This window comes from Orcinus orca, chromosome 4 (assembly GCF_937001465.1).
Source record: "Orcinus orca chromosome 4, mOrcOrc1.1, whole genome shotgun sequence".
Classification (NCBI taxonomy): Eukaryota; Metazoa; Chordata; class Mammalia; order Artiodactyla; family Delphinidae; genus Orcinus; species Orcinus orca.
The window spans coordinates 124,849,815-124,866,904 of record NC_064562.1 but is presented as its reverse complement, the minus strand read 5'-3'; the positions used below and the strand labels follow the sequence as shown (position 1 = coordinate 124,866,904).

Sequence of the window (17,090 nt, the reverse complement as noted above, 5' to 3'; positions counted from 1 at the left end):
AAGACGCGGCCAAGCACCGTTCTTAAATCTCATACTGAAAGTGGAAGTCTGACATCAGCTAAGGAACGGAATCAAATTCCTCTTCTCTGTTCTCATTGCTATTTGCTAATATCTCTTCCAGCATTTACCACGTTGCACTGTAATTAGTTGGGCGTGGGTGTGAACAACAGACACATACATACGCTCACCCCCAAAGGCACTTATGCACACTTTAGACTGTGAGCTCTTTGAGGACTTTGCCAACTCTAAAGAGTTTTACACATAGTGGGCACCCCATAAGTGTTTGCTGGATATCACTGCATGAAATGCTTCTAGAAGAATGTATGAGAGGCTGGGAGTACCAATATTTACCCCTCCTCTGCTCCATCTTCTACTCCCCGTCCAGATTTTGCTCCAGTAGCTCATAAACACAAACCCCTGACACCTACGTGGAGATCACAGTGACAGCCTTATTACTGGAGGCTCAGTAAATCTCAGCATACATGATGTCCTGGTGAAGGTAGATTAGCAAACACCAGTTGCACTCAAGCCCAAAAGAGGCTTTATGCTTCCTCCCTTCTAGCCTTGGGAGCCACCCAGACAAAGAACTGGATCCACAAAGAAAATGAGCTTGCAGAAGACCACAAGCTGCCTCAGCAGCCAGCCAGGCACCCACAGAGCAGACAAGGAGACCTGTCTTCTGTCCCAGCCTGGGTCTGAGCATCACATGAGACCAGACACCATGTAAGACATCTGGTCCCGACCAATCCACGAGGTGTGCTGGGCTGGGGGTTGGAGGTGCTCAGGTTTATAAGGCTGCTGTCTGGGTCCAGGACCAACTGATGCCTGACTTTCACCAGTCATGTTAGCAGCTCCTCTTCCTTTGAAGAAAAGGCTTGAAGAAGGGGGGAGAGAAAAAAAATACAAAGAAAACAACAACAACAACAAAAGAGCTCACCAAAATACCTGCTTGCACAAAAATATCAAGATGGAAAAGTAGATTCTCCCCCCTTGAGAAACCATTATTAAGAAGAAAAAGAATTTAAATCAAATAAAATGTTTAAAATAAAATCCTTTTTCAAAGAATGCTACTTAAATGGCTGTATTGGTTTTACAAAATGAAAGTTATTAAGAATATTTGGCTGATTTATATGAGCCTATTATGAATTTTTAATTAGTTTAAATATATATTATTTTTCCTTTATAGAAGTAATACATGATTATTGTAGAAAACTTGGAAAATAGAAAAAAACAGCAAGAGGGAAAAAATTAATTGCCCAAAGTCCCAACCATCATATAACCATACAACCATCTTATATAAGACAACAACTTATATAACAAATGCATTCTTTCTGAATATTTTTTTACAGAGTTGTAATCATATGATATAAATGTAAATTTTATTTAAAAAATAACATATGTTTTCTGATGATAAAAGTAGTATGTATTCATTGTAAAAAAATTACTTACAAATACAGAAAATAAAAATCACTCTAAAATCCACAAATAGCATATTACTTTATAAAAAGGAAAATGAAAAATGACCACATCTGTGACTTCCCTGGTGGCACAGTGGATAAGACTCCAAGCTCCCAATGCAGGGGGCCGGGGTTCGATCCCTGGTCAGGGAACTAGATCCTACATGCATGCCACAACTAAAGGCCCACCTGCCACAACTAAGGAGCCCACCTGCCATAACTAATGCCCAACCAACACCCAGCGCAACCAAATAAATAAATAAATATTTTTTTAATGACCACATTTGTGCCAAAGTTTTGCTTTACAAAGCTCTCACAAATATCTCTGATTTTGAATCTGCAACGAAATTGTAGTAGAAAGTTATACTTCTAAGGTAAGCTTCTATAGTTACACTTCTAAGGTAAATTGATAATTTCTAAAGTAAATTCCCTCTCTTGTGGGAAATTATTCTGAAAACTTTTTAGCACATCACTTTTTCAGATTTCTAAAATCCATTGTCTATGTGATGCACCTAGAAGGAAATGAAGATTGTATCCAACCCAATGCCAAGTCCTAGTGATTCCTCTGGGCTGTAATCTAAACTGATTGTATAATCTGAATTGATTATAGGCCAGATACGTGAAGCCTTTAGAACTAAACTTTAGAGACATAACTTTACTTGAATCATGGCTAACCTTTTAGCAAATAATATCAGTTAGGCATCATTAAGAAGCTCTAACCGGGCTTCCGTGGTGGCGCAGTGGTTGAGAGTCCGCCTGCCGATTTAGGGGACGCGGGTTCGTGCCCCGGTCCGGGAAGATCCCACATCCCGCGGAGTGGCTGGGCCCGTGAGCCATGGCCGCTGAGACTGCGTGTCCGGAGCCTGTGCAACGCGAGAGGCCACAACAGCGAGAGGCCCGCGTACCGCAAAAAAAAAAAAAAAAAAGACGCTCTAACCTCAGCTGTGCATTGTGTAATCACCTGGGGAGCTTTTAAAATCCCAAATATGTAGGCCCAGACCAGGGAAATCAAAATCTCTGGGGTCTGGTATCAGTGCATTTAAAAGCAGGTGATTCCAATGTGCATTCAAGGTTGGGAACTCTGCTCTAGGGAAAAAGCATCACACGCCCCCCCCCCGCCCCCAACCTCCAATAGTGCTTAGAATGTATAGAATGTCTTTCACCTCAATGGCAAAACATCTCTGGTACACTCGTCCCCCAGTGTAGATTAGAGATAGCCAGAAACAAAGTGTATTTTTTGTTTTCCAATTATATTCTTTTTTCCTAATATATAAATATATTTCAAATATATATATATAATCTGATTCTCTTATGGTAAAGTTTCAAGAAATATTCTTAAAATTTTCAAAACTAAGTTAATTTCAACTCATTGATAGTTTGTATCATATCTGCTCTCCACTTCACTTCATACATACATTAAAATTGCATATAAGTTAAAAACTTCAAAGTAAAATACAACTGTAAGAAGTGCAGGAGAACATTTGGAGAATATATATGCAATTTGGGGATGGGAGGGCCTTTTTAAGCAATATGTAAGTGTGAACATGACTGACTTAACTATACAACAAACCTCTCTATGAAAAACACCATAAATAAAGCTAAAATACATATAAAAAGCAAGGGAAGAATACTTGTGATATATGTAGCAGAGGTACAATTAATATCCTTAATATTTAAATATTCTTACAAATTAAAAAGGCAAAGACCACCAGTCCACATTAGAAAAATGTGAAAAGTCCAAAAATAAGCTATTCACAAAAGAAACATAAACAACCAAAATATAAAAGCAGATGTTCAATCTCAGCAAGGAAAAAATTAATTCAAATTGAAATAATAAAGAAATATTTGACCACTTACAGGACTGTAAGGAGACCTTGATTCTCTTGGTGGGAAAATAACTCCAAAATATCCTTTATCCAGATTCACCAGTTGTTAACATTTTGCTGCATGTGCATCATTAATCTCTTGCTCTCTCGAAATACATATTGAAGAATAGGTTGCATACATCATAATACATCACGCCCCTCCTCTCCTCAGTATTATTACATGTGCATATTTTATTATCCTTTCTAAGGATTTTGTTTACTGCCATTGAGTAAAGAGATAATAATCTAGCTCACACTTATTAAATATATTAGTGGATATCAAAATCATAAAACTATTCTCCAGAAGAATTTCCTTGATCATCATAACACATATTAAACACCTGGAAAATGGACTGACATAGTTGTTTCCTTCTCAGAGTTTGGCTCCTAAAACATGACCACAGTGAAGAAACTTGTAGCCATACATCAAGAACTTTATTTGAATTCCAAGACAGTACCAGAAGGCCAGTTTATCCAGGAGTAGATTGTCACGCGCGCACATAAGCACAAACACACAGATGCACCCGCATGTTTAAAGAAGCCAAGAAGCTGGGATACACCCCTTGAGCAATGCTTTGAAAACTAAAACCCTAGGTGTCCAATTTTACAAATGTGCAAATTGCTAAAGTGAAATAAGATTCTGCTAAGGGTAAAATGATATCAGGATTGGCAGGGGTGTGTGGGGAGGGAGGTGAAGGACTACTAAGGAAAGAGAATTCGATGAATGTTGAGTTTGTATTTCCCTGGGATAAGGAAACTACTCCATGTGTCCAGAAGAAAGAGAATCAGCTGCTGTGTTTGGACCCTGGCTATAGATATGGTGTGTTTGGACATATGGCAAAGATCATGTTTAAACAAATACCAAAAATGCCTGCCCAAAGCAGTCATATTCTAATAATACACATGAACCGTTCGATTCTGTCTAGAGATACATCTTAATTGCATTAATATCAGAGACAATTTTCTTTTTAAAAAATATTTATTTATTTATTTTGGCTGCGCTGGGTCTTAGTTGTGGCACACAGGATCTTCACTGCGGTATGCAGGATCTTTTAGTTGCGGCATGAGGGCTTCTTAGTTGCGGCATACTTGAGGGCTCTAGTTCCCCATCCAGGGATCGAACCCGGGCCCCCTGCATTGGGAGCACGGAGGAGTCTCACCCACTGGACCACCATGGAAGTCCCATCAGAGTCAATTTTCAATTTTCACTACTTCTCCTTAAATGTTAGTCTTTCCTTAACAAGCTGAGGAACCTGATCTAATCACTTATGTTCATTGAAGTTCTGGTGTTTTTTCCAATGCAGGTTGGACATATGAAAAAGGATGATAATCATAAACTCTGTCAAGCTGAAAAAAATAGTTTCATAAAAGATTTCTATCTGTAATTCAGAGGTGGGTCTTTAGTTGGGTTTCTATTTCCTACCTTCATTCTAATCTTTGATCTACTGGCCTGTATTTTTTTTTTCTTTTTTTTACTTTGAAACAATGTCAAACTCACAAAAAGGTTGCAAATGAACTCCAAAATGTGCTCTATCCACATTCACCAGTTGCTGACATTTTGCCACATTTGCATTACCAATCTCTTGTTCTCTCCAAGTACATATTGAAGTTTGGGCTGCATGTATCATAATACATCACACCTCTTTACTCTTCAGTAGTATACATGCATCTTCTAAGAACACAAATATTGACTTTATTCTCTTATATAATCTCAGTACAGCTATTAAACTCAAAGAATTTAATATTATACTTTTACCTTATCAATCATCCTTATCCCAATTTCATCAATTATCTCAATAATGTCCTTTATACTTTTTTTCTCTTCAGAGTCCAGGATCCAGTCCAGGATAACATATTGCATTTAGTTGTTATTTAGTCTTTGTTCTCATTTAATCTGGAACAATTCTTACTCTATCTTTAATGACATACTTTTAAAGAATACAGGCCAGTTATTTTTGAGAATGTTCCTCAGTTTGGGTTTATCTGCTGTTTTCTCATGATTAGATTCATTCTATTGTATCCCCAGCCAGAACACTAAGTAAGGGATATTGTGTCCTTCTCGGGAAATGACATATTGAGGCAGGTTATGTCTGTTGTCTCCCATCAGTGATGTTCATTTTGCTATCCAATCAAAGGATTGTTCTGCTCATCCACGGTACGGTAACCATTGTTTCCCACTGCAGCAGTGAGCAATCTGTGGGGAAACATTTAGAGACCATGCAAATATCCTGATCCTTCTCAAATTTTTTACCTGGATTTATCATTTATTGATAATTCTCACCCAAACCAATCTTTGATTACAAAATGGTGACTTTTGATTTATCAATCAGCTTTCTGCTATAAGGAAGGGCTTTCATTTCATATCTGTCTACCTGTCTGTCTACCTATCTATCTATCTACCTATTTACCTACCTACCTACCATCTACTATATATTATCAGTAATGACTCATGGATTTCTATTTTATTCAGTGAGTTATAAACTATTACTGTCTTTATTTATTTTTGTTTAAATTTTCCCAGATTGAGCCAGAAGGAGAACCTTCAAGCTGGATTCATTGCCCTATCATTTTTTTGATAGGGCATTCATTGCCCTTCAAGCTGGATTCATTGCCCTATCATTTTTTTTTTTTTGAGCACTTCCTTATATTCTGGCACAAGAAAATGTTACCTTCCCTATCACAGTCTTGAAATCAGCTATTTCTCCAAGGAAACTTGGGTTCCTCTTAGTGTGGCATGGTATTTAGAAGGTAAGATTTGGGTGCTAGGTGTGCTCATTACTATTGGAGTGTAATTGCTTCTAGCTGTTCAAAAGGTAGAGCTAAGAGAGGAAAAACATATGTACATAGATAGATGATAAAGATAGATAGACAGATGGACAGAGAGACAGATATGAAATAGTTCATACCTTCAATTCCAAATTCCAATCCACCCCACAAAGTTTTTTCCTTGCCTTTCCCTATCCCATATTTGTATCTTCCTGCACAGTAAAAATCCTGGTTTCCAAGAATATCAATCCATTCACTCATTTATTTATTCCTACAACGCATAAGAAATAATTTTAGAATTGCTACACCTATAATACTACAAAAAACAAATCTAGAAAAAAAAAAAAGAGTTCAAGCTTCATTTGTGGGTTAATTTCTCCCCCTAGACTGAGAGTATATAGTAAAGGACTGTATTCAAAAGATATTTGAGGAAAACTTCCACTTCTAGTAAGATAGGATAAACATACTTTTCTTTATTTCTTCTGTTCAGTACAACTAAAAACCCTGGACTTTATATATAAAACAAACATAAGAAGACTGAAAGGTGGAGAGAAGGCAGACCAGCCAGGGACCTCAACATTTGAGGAACGACGTGATGGTGAATTCCCTGGGTTTTCTTTTTGCTTCCTGTATCCCACACTTGGAACTGAAGGAGCTAGCAATCCAGAAATTTCAATAGGCATAGATAAACACAAAACAACAAAAGCCTGTTCTCTCTAGCCAAATCGTAGCCTAGCAAGACGGAAATCTTTTGGACGATAACTAACTGCTCTACTCTAACCAAATATCACAGAAAAACCTGGGTCCCAACCCCACCCCATGCCAGCAGAAGCCAACTGGGGATCCTAGACTTTCACCCTTGCTGGGCTGTAATGAGGTATCCCCACCCTTCCCCAATTACAACTGCATGTAAATCTACAATGATCTCAAAATAAAAATTTTAATTGAAAACAAGAACAAATTATTTGGATTATTTCTTCCTTCTCCCCTTCAATGTGGATAGGTTATAAATTAGAAATGGTTGGGATTTGTTTTTGCTTACATTTAGTTTTATTTTCCCATACTTGAGATTTTCATCTTAATTTTTGAATATGTAGAACATTAATATGCTTCCAAAAGAAAAAAAAAAACTCTACAAAAAGGCATAGTCGGGCATCACTGGTGGCTCAGTGGTTGAGAATCCGCCGAGCAATGCAGGGGACACCGGTTCGAGCCCTTGTCCGGGAAGATCCCACGTGCCGCAGAGCAACTAAGCCCGTGAGCCACAACTACTGAGCCTGTGCTCTAGAGCCCACGAGCCACCACTACTAAGCCCGCGAGCCACAACTACTGAAGCCCATGCATCTACAGCCCATGCTCTGCAACAGAAGAAGCCACCGCAGTGAGAAGCCCGTGCACTGCAACAGAGTAGCCCCCGCTCACAGCAACTAAAAAGAAAGCCCACGTGCAGCAACAAAGATCCAATGCAGCCATAAATAAATAAATAAATAAATTTATTATTTATTTATTTTTTTAAAAAAAGGCTTACTCAGAGAAGTGTCCTCTTTCCCCTATTTTCTCCACATTAATCTCCTCTTCCCTTCCACCTCCACACCCCTTTAGGCAATCTATTTCACTGCTTTCTGGTTAAACCTTCCTATGTTTCCTTTTGCAAGAGTAAGCAGATATATGTATGTATGTTTTATTATATCCCTTTCTTTCTAACTAGGTGTCTAGCTCCAGAAAAAAAAAGAGTTTACTGGCATTTTTATTGGGATTTTTTTTTAAATTGAAGTATAGTTGATTTACAACATTGTGTTAGTTTCAGGTATATAGCAAAGTGATTCAATTATACTTATTTATATTCTTTTCCATTATGGTTTACTATAGGATATTGAATATAATTCCCAGTGCTATACAGTAGGACCTTGTTGTTTATCTATTTTTTATATAGTAGTTTGTATCTGCTAATCTTTATTGGGATATTAAATTTATAAATTAACTTTGAGAGAAATTATATTTTGATGATGTTGGAACCATCTAATCAAGATTAAAGACTGTCTTTCTCTCTGTTTGAATTTAGTTTTATATTTTTCAGGAGTGATTTTTTTCCTTATATAGATTTTAAATATTTCACATTTCATTTATTTCTAAGTATTTTCGATTTCTTGCTGTTGTAAACAGGGTTTTCTTTTCCAAAATATCTTCTAGTAGTTATTATTTGCTTATATGAAAGTTATTAAGTTTGGTGTGTTAATTTTATTAACCTTGCCACCTTGCTGATTTCTTTTATTGAGTTGTTTTTATCACTAATTCTCCAGGTTTTCTAGCATTACTATTATGTCACCCTCAAACAGAGTTAGTTTTAATTATTTTTCTGTTCCAGTTTTTATACCTTTGTTTTCTCTTGTCTAATTGAGTTGGTTAATACCTCCCTTTTTTGGGTTTTTTTGCCCAGGTCTCTCACTGTTGTGACCTCTTCCGTTGCGGAGCACAGGCTCCAGACGCGCAGGCTCAGCAGCCATGGCTCACAGGCCCAGCCGCTCCGCGGCACGTGGGATCTTCCCGGACCGGGGCACGAACCCGTGTTCCCTGCATCGGCAGGCGGACTCTCAACCACTGCTCCACCAGGGAAGCCCGGTCATGATGTTTTCTTAATGTGGTATTGAAGTTTGTTAACTAAAATTTTATTTTGGATTTTTTGCATCAATATTCATAAATGATATTTATCTGGAATTTTCTCCATTTTAAACTATATCATATTTAGAAATTAGTGTTATACTCCCTTTGTAAGAAGAATTTGGAAGTTTTCCTTCATTTTCTCTGGAGCAATTTAAGTAGCACTAAGACTATCTGGTCTCTTTTGCAGGATTCCGCTATATCATCTGAGCCTAATGACTTTTGCAGGATAGTTTCTTAATAACTTCCTTTAATTCTGTTATAACTGCACTGCTTATGTTTCTATCAACACTTGGGCCCATTGTGGTAAATTGTATTTTCCTATGCATTTCATCTAGGTTTTCTAATTTCTTCACACACATACAGTTATGCAAAGTAGTCCTTCATGGCTTTTTAAAATTTTCTGTGAGCAATAGTTATTTCTCTCTTGTCATTTCATGCTGTATATTTGTGCCTTTTCCCTTTTTAAAATTAGTTACTGGTTCATCTCTTTTGTTGATTAAAAAAACAGGATTTTGGGCTTCCCTGGTGGCGCAGTGGTTGAGAGTCCACCTGCCAATGCAGGGGACACGGGTTCGTGCCCCGGTCCGGGAAGAACCCACGTGCTGCAGAGCAGCTGGGCCCATGAGTCATGGCTGCTGAACCTGCACATCCGGAGCCTGTGCTCCGCAATGGGAGAGGCCACAACAGTGAGAGGCCCGAGTACCGCAAAAAAAAACAAAAACAAAAAAACCCAGGATTTTGATTTAATCTCCTGTTTTTCTATTTTCTGCCTCATTAATGTCTAATTCTACCTTCATTATTTACTTCCTTGAGGCTTCTTTTTATGTACTTTCTTGTTCTTTTTCTAGTTTTATTTTTTTATTTAGATATTTAATTCACTTATTTTTCTTTCTATTCACTTTCATTTTTATGTACTTGCCACTATGAATTTTCTGCTGATCGCTACTTTAAAAGTATCTCATTGGGCTTCCCTGGTGGCGCAGTGGTTGAGAGTCCGCCTGCCGATGCAAGGGACACGGGTTCGTGCCCCGGTCCGGGAAGATCTCACATGCCGCGGAGCGGCTGGGTCCATGAGCCATGGCCGTTGAGCCTGCGCATCTGGAGCCTGTGCTCCACAATGGGAGAGGCTACAACAGTGAGAGGCCCACATACCGCAAAATAAATAAATAAATAAATAAAAATAAAATAGAAGTATCTCAATTTTTATCTACAGATTTTAAAATTATCACTATTTTTCAGAAATTCTGAAATTTATGCTTAGATTTTAGCTTTCACACAAGCGTTAACTAATGAAAGATCTTTTAAAAATTTCTTAGTGGGAGGTTCTACTTGGTGGATTGATGATGGCCATACATTTTTCACATACTTCCACTGAGACGTGGGGTCTGTTTACCTTCCTCCTTGATTCTGGACTGGACTATTACTACTTAGATCAACAGAATATGTTGCTCTGGATGTATCTTATGAGGACTGTCAGTTACTGCTTTGGTCTCTTGAATCCCTGTACCACCACATAGGAGTCTGACGATTCAACTAGAGAGACCATGTGCAGAGCCTTGAAACTACAGAGAAGGGAAGGGAATGCAGTTAAACCCAGCCTTCCATGTCCCAGTTCCTGCCAAGGCACTGGATATGTGGGTAGAGAAGTCATCTTGGAAGTGTATCCTCCAACCAAGTCATCCCAGCTGACACCATAGAATCAGAAATAAACTACCCAGTAGAGCTCTTTCCAAATTCCTCACCCACAAAATCATGTGCAAAATATAATGTTTTAAACCACTACATTTCAAGCCACTAAGTTTACACCTCTTAGGAAAAAGAAAATAGCTTTTTATCTCTTATAGCCTCAGAAGGCAGCATAAATGTATAGAAAACTTTTGGCTTGCATTTTCTTTCCCTGAATTTTCTGAAAATGCACCTCTGCTGTACCTTGTTTTTTATGTGGCTTTTTAAAAGTCTGATGGCAGCCTGATTTCCTTAACCTTATAACTAATTTGATCTTTTTGCCTGGAGGCCCTGAGGATGTTTTTCTTTGTCTTTAAAGAGTAATAGTTTTAATCTTTCTGTATTTGGTGGCTTGCTTGTTTTTTTTTTTTTTTTTAATTTCCCCTGGTTTTTAAGGAAGGCATGTACTCTGTTTTTGTTTTAAAGGGTCTTTCAAAATGCCTTTAAATCTTTTTCTTCCTACTTAACATTTTACTATCTGGTCTATAATTCTTAAATGGTATCCTTTCACTCCCACATATTACTTATACAGCAGGCAATTATCTTTTCTACTCTATTTTTCTCTTCCTTCTCCTCTCAGTTTTTAGTTGCATTCTTTCTACTCTGTCGGTACGTACAATGCTCACATACTATCCTTCCACCCATATATGTCTCAGTCTTTGTTCTACAATTAAATGTATTAAATGATGAACATCAGTGCATTTGCCTTAATTTCCCCCTTCTTGCTTCTTTCCTTTCTCTTATTGCCGTATCTTTGAAGGGTACCACACTTTTCTGACTCCTTCTCCCCTAGAAGCAATGCTTTTCCAAAGCTTCCAATTCTGGTCCCACTCACTTTCAAGGCCCTTCCCTGTAGCTCATGCTATGAACTACCAAGTCCCAAACCTCAGGTCAGTATATTTGCACTAGTTTGTCTTTTATTTTCTGGGTGTGATTTTTGTCTCGGCTTCACATGTATTCTCAGCTCTCCTCTTTCTTTCTTAAGCCTTCCTCCTCTTACTCTCCATACCCCCAGGCTTGCAGCAATGGCAACACATCTGTTGGAATTTGATGTTTATTTCTCTTACAAGCAATGTGAGGTTCATGGTATTCTCTATCTCCTATGAATGCTAAAAATGTGGTCATGTGTGGTTTTTAAAATTGTTTTGTTAAACTAATAGGTTCTTTGGGAAGGGACGAAGGCATGAAGATAATAGGATACAGGTGGCCACCATTATCCTCCAGACTTGCTATCTTGCTTTTTTGAGATGTTTTTTCTCAAAATTCTTCTGTACTCTTACCCTTGTTTCTTTGCTCCTAGGAACCACAGAGAATATGATAAGGAATTCAGCATCAATGGAAACCTATGTAACTACAATACTTCAAGAATTTAACTCCTTACTACTGTCACAATGTTAAACACTTGGGAAATTCCTTAAGATAAAAACAAGTAGCACACTTAATAAATGGTGTATTAAAATAATGGCAATGATAGGAAAATTGCTACTTTTCTGTAAGGACTTAACTGTGTATATAAATTATATCAAAATAATACATAAAAAACATTGGGATTTTTTTTCCCTGAATAGTTAAGGACTGAGTCATCAGTGTTATATCCTATAGCAAGGAGAAGAAAAATTATAATGACTCCCTCATTCAACCACTTAGTTGAAATTAATTGTATAAAAAGAGGACAACACAAACTTATCTAATAGTTTTTCCACTATTTAAACAAATCAAGACTCATATGTTTACATACAAAATCAATTTTATTATAATTAAACAAAAAGAGGCTACTTAATACAAATGTTAGCATTCTCTTTCCACTGAAACCAAAAGATACAATTTTATTAATTTTCATTTTTCTGCTATAGTCCAAATGATTGAACTTTTAGTCCACAATGTCCTTCAGTGTGTCTTTGCATCATTCCTGACTTCTGGAATATCCATGAACATCCTGAGTAATATTATAATAACACGTCTTACCCCACTGTTTTCTAACTCTGGTTGTTGGCAAAAAAAAGAAGTTGTTTGTTTTTAACGTGGAGCCATTCTCCTTCTTTGTAATTGCAGTATTGCTTCTGTATCCATTGCATAGAACAGTGTTTCTCAAAGTCATTACATCACCTGCATCATTCCCCTGGGTTGAGTGTCAAATTGCAGTTTCTAAGGCCCCAGGCTGCTGAATTTGAATTTCTACCTGTAGAACCCAGTAGCCTCCATTTTAACAACCTAAGCAGCCACTCCTAAGCATAGTCCTCCAGGGAAAGAGTTAGTGCCTTGTGCTGCACTAAGCTAGCCTGGTCTCCCCACAGCCTGCTCCAGTCCTTAACCCTTTCTTGCATGATAAAATTTCCAGATGCTTGGTGATCTTAGGTACCTTCCTATGGATAGTCCATAGTTGTTATCAAGGTCCATAATTATTTAAATTTGGCATCCGAAATTAAACCTGATCCTGTAGAAATGGTCTGTTAATGTAGAATACAGCAGAACTCTTACCTTCCTTGATCTATTACTTATATTGAAGTAACTTGACACTAGCATTTTTAGCAATTACTGTACATAACTCTATTGGTTCATAGAATGATTGTAATCAACTAAAGTCACAGATTTTTTTTTTACTTGAATGCCCATATTTATTCTAATCCAAACACAAAATTTTCATTTATCCCTGTTAGCTTTAATATGCCATCTTATAAAGATAATTTTCAAGATTTGGTTCCTTCACCTATCATATAAATATGTTCACTGATGGTTTCATACTGCATGAAGTAGTCTCTAATAGAAAGCCACAGGTCTCTGTCCTTTACCCTATTTTTTTAAATATAATTCAGTTCTTATATGCAAATTCAAATATCCTCAAATATGTCCTTTACCCTATTCTATCTGGTTTTTATAATTGACTTGGGTGAAGATAAGGAGAGTATCTCCGGGGTACTCTATACCAAGATGTTCAAAGGCACAGAAATGTCAATTTTCCCTAAAGAAATGAGAGAGGGAGAGTCATTTTATATTTTTAAAAATTATTCCATAGAATGCAAATTCACATGGTTTTTAATTAAGACAGAATAATTCACAGAAATATCTCTCTTCTGCCAGACACTTAGGACAATTGCCCTGGTCTCTCCAGACATACAGTTTTACTTTCCCCTTCAATTAGGAATATTCCAAGGAAAAGTTTGAGAAGCACCAAAATAAGATACCCTGTTTACTTTCATGTCCTCTGCAGAGTTGAGAAGCCTATGTTCATCCAGTCACTTATAAAAATACTGAACTGAATAGGGTAAGGGCATTCTACTAGAAAATTTTTCATAATATATAAAGCCATTTCTAGACATTATTGAGAGGAGGCAACTTCTATTACTCCAACAAATCAAAACAAACACCAGTAACTAGCTGCCATTCGATTTTCAAGCAGTCCTTTATCTATCAGCTTAGTAACCTAAAAATAAACCATTTTAGTTTATCAAACCTTTTCCTAGGCTGACATTTGTTGGCTCCTAATGACCATAACATTCATTTCTGCATGCTCAAAAACAAGCCTTTTAACAACCTACTGTCAAATCTGTAAACATGAATCAAGTTGTCTATAATTTCCAGAATCCACCCTAGTCCCCTCTTTAAAAATAAAGATGAAACTGACCCATCTGTGGTCTTGCAGTATTTCTCCTATTTGTCATGACTTTTCAAATACTTTTCAAAAACAGTCGCTCTGAGATTACGGCTGAAAATTCTGTTACCACCCTGGTACCTAATATATCTGGCCTCATTTTAAATACCTTGGAGTTAGTTTACTAATCCCTTATCTATCTTGGGCTGAAATTCCCACTTCTCATAATTTGTTCTCCATATTCAGCTTAAAAACCCATCTAGAAAAGGGAAGGAAAGAGGGAAAGAAAGGGATGGGAAAGAGAGAAGGAAAAATAGGAGTTAAATGATTCTGCTACTTCTCTGATATACCTTCTGCTATCATCTCTAAGCAGTAGACTTATTATTTCCTTGTTATTTTTGACTAAAAAAAAACAAGCTTTATAGTTCCTTCTGGTCAACTTTACCATTTTTTTTTGGCCTTGATTTATTTGGGGACTTAATTTATGACACTTTTATAATAAATTTGCTAATTTCTATGCTCATCCTTGGCCACTCTTCCTTCTTTGTACCTCTTATATATATCATTTGAAATTTGAGATTACTAAATAGCCATTCAACTTTCCTAAGCTTTCTTCCATTTTATTAGAATTATTTCATAATTATTCAGCAGTTTGTGTGTGTGTGTGTGTGTGTGTGTGTGTGTGTGTCTGTGTGTGTGTTTAAATATCTCTTTGTTAGCCATAATCCCTTTTTAAGACTCAAGTCCCTGGGTCAAAATTTTTTTTCTTTGAACTTTTTGCAAAAGTTTCCCAAGGCACCTGTCTGACTCTATTTAGGGTTTGCTTTTCTGGCCATTATAAACTATTTGCTTGGAGTTCTCAACATCTTTCATGTCATAGCACATCACTGATGATAGCCTCACATGTGACACACCCTCACCATGTATCCTGAGTTTTACAACCTCAAATATATTTTGTCTGAAAGTAAAATATTGTAATCATATTTAATTACCACGTATATTGCTATCTATCATTTATGAGTGCTCTTCCCAATGCATATGGTGACACTGATAAACAGGCTGTTGCTTATGTGGAATTCCATGCCACTTGCTATAACGTCAACCTTTCTCTCCCACTCAAGGAAGCATACTGTAAGAACATAAGAGCAATGATATCATCAGGATAACCTTGACTACGTTCAAACGTATGTATTTTTAGAAAGTAGATGATTTATAATTTAATTTATCTTACTATGAGTAACAAATTACTTGCAACTCACCTCGTGTGCCAAGTCCAAGTTGAGGATGACAAAGGTGCTTTCTCCTGCTGTTCCTATCCCCTTCACACCACCAATTGCCTTTTCCTCACTAGGCAAAATTAAGTCCAGGCTTCACTTGACTTTAATTATGAGAGCAGTCAGTAATTTATCTCATTAGGATGGTCCAGGTCTCCTTTCTTGACAAATAACCTGCCTCCGTACAATTTGGATGTCTTTTGGCTCAGTAGTCTGTAACATTCTCCCACACTATTTCTAATGTGGTAGTATTTTGGCAGTCTGTTTATATGAGCCTTTTAAATACGGCAATGAAATTCCATGCTGTCTTTAGAGTAAAGAAATGCACATTTTTGTAATCATTAAATTTAAAATAAATTATCTAACATAAGTTGAAGTTAAACACAAAACTGTCTTTAAAAGGGCTTCCCTGGTGGCGCAGTGGTTGAGCGTCCGCCTGCCGATGCAGGGAACACGGGTTCGTGCCCCGGTCCGGGAGGGTCCCACGTGCCGCGGAGCGGCTAGGCCCGTGAGCCATGGCCGCTGAGCCTGCGCGTCCGGAGCCTGTGCTCCGCAACGGGAGAAGCCACAACAGTGAGAGGCCCGCGTACCACAAAAAAATTTTTTAAAAATTTTTAAAAAAAGGTATTTTTCAAACAAAAAATCCTAACAATGAATACTGAATTAAAAACTGTTAGATCATTAGACAATGCACATAGTGATAAAAGCACCAAGGACAAAGAGGCTGGAAAGGAAAGGAAAGGAGACAAGAAGGGGAAGTTTGGGAGTTCTGAGCAGGCCATCCCTCCATGCTTGTCTTCTTCTAATACGCAGATTATGGCTAAACTAGAATTCTCTTTTTCTTTTAATTAAAAGCCATTTGGAATGAGCAGTTTTTCATTCTCCAGCTGCTTGTGTTATAATTTCCACAATGTGGTACAAACAAATTAAAGCCAATTTGTTTCTTATATAAAATATAGAACTTGCTTCTCAGCATATTTCAGGACTCCTGACACACCTGTATAAATCTGTTCTACACTCCAAAATCTTCAATGTAAAGGGAATATAATCTTTAGTAAATATGGTGAAAAAACACTTCTTTTAAAAAACTAAATTTTATTTATGAAGCCCCTTTCCTATCTAATCACGTGACCCACTCCAATTCAATTTCCCTGATGTTTTTAACGTAGAGTTTGACTAAATAAATCCACTGAATTTGCTCTTTCAAAATCCTAAAACATCCTTTTGGGATCTAAAAGACTTTCAAAGTTCTTCCCTCTATCCAGGTAATCAAAATATAACATGGCAAAAGACAAACACTTTAGCTGTGGTCCTTTGGCTACCTGAATATCTTCTGACAAAGCAGAAGGAAAAAAAAGAAGGGGAGGGAGGGAGAGAAGAAAAGAGGGAAGGGGAAAAGAAGAGTACATAACAAAATATTAAAGAGATTGTTCTAAAATGAGCACATTTTTTAAAAAGACCCCATACAGTCTGTTAGCAGGTGTATTAGAATGCAACAGTTACTATCTTCAAAATGGCCTTACTATTCCATGATCCTCTTTTTAAACTTATTTTTGCTAGTACCTATATTTCTAAGGAAAAATGTTTTCTTCCTTGCAATATAAATACCACTATACTGTGTTGCAATGCATAATGGTACCAAGAGCTAGAGCTCTCCCTGTCCTTGGGGTTGCATTTAACCTTAGTGAATGCAAACTTCTGTACTATTCCACTCTCACCTACAAGGCAATGGCAGCAAATGTGCACAGCAATC

The 17,090-nt window shown here is 37.2% G+C and overlaps 1 long non-coding RNA gene across 1 annotated transcript; it reads right to left on the bottom strand.

The window, feature by feature from the left end:
* Nucleotides 1-12,203: 12,203 nt before the first annotated feature.
* LOC125964353 (uncharacterized) lies at nt 12,204-17,082 on the bottom strand. Its single transcript, XR_007477324.1, has 2 exons — nt 15,323-17,082; nt 12,204-15,192 (listed from the first exon to the last, which is right to left on the bottom strand). It is a non-coding gene; the product is annotated as an uncharacterized LOC125964353 (long non-coding RNA).
* Nucleotides 17,083-17,090: the final 8 nt, after the last annotated feature.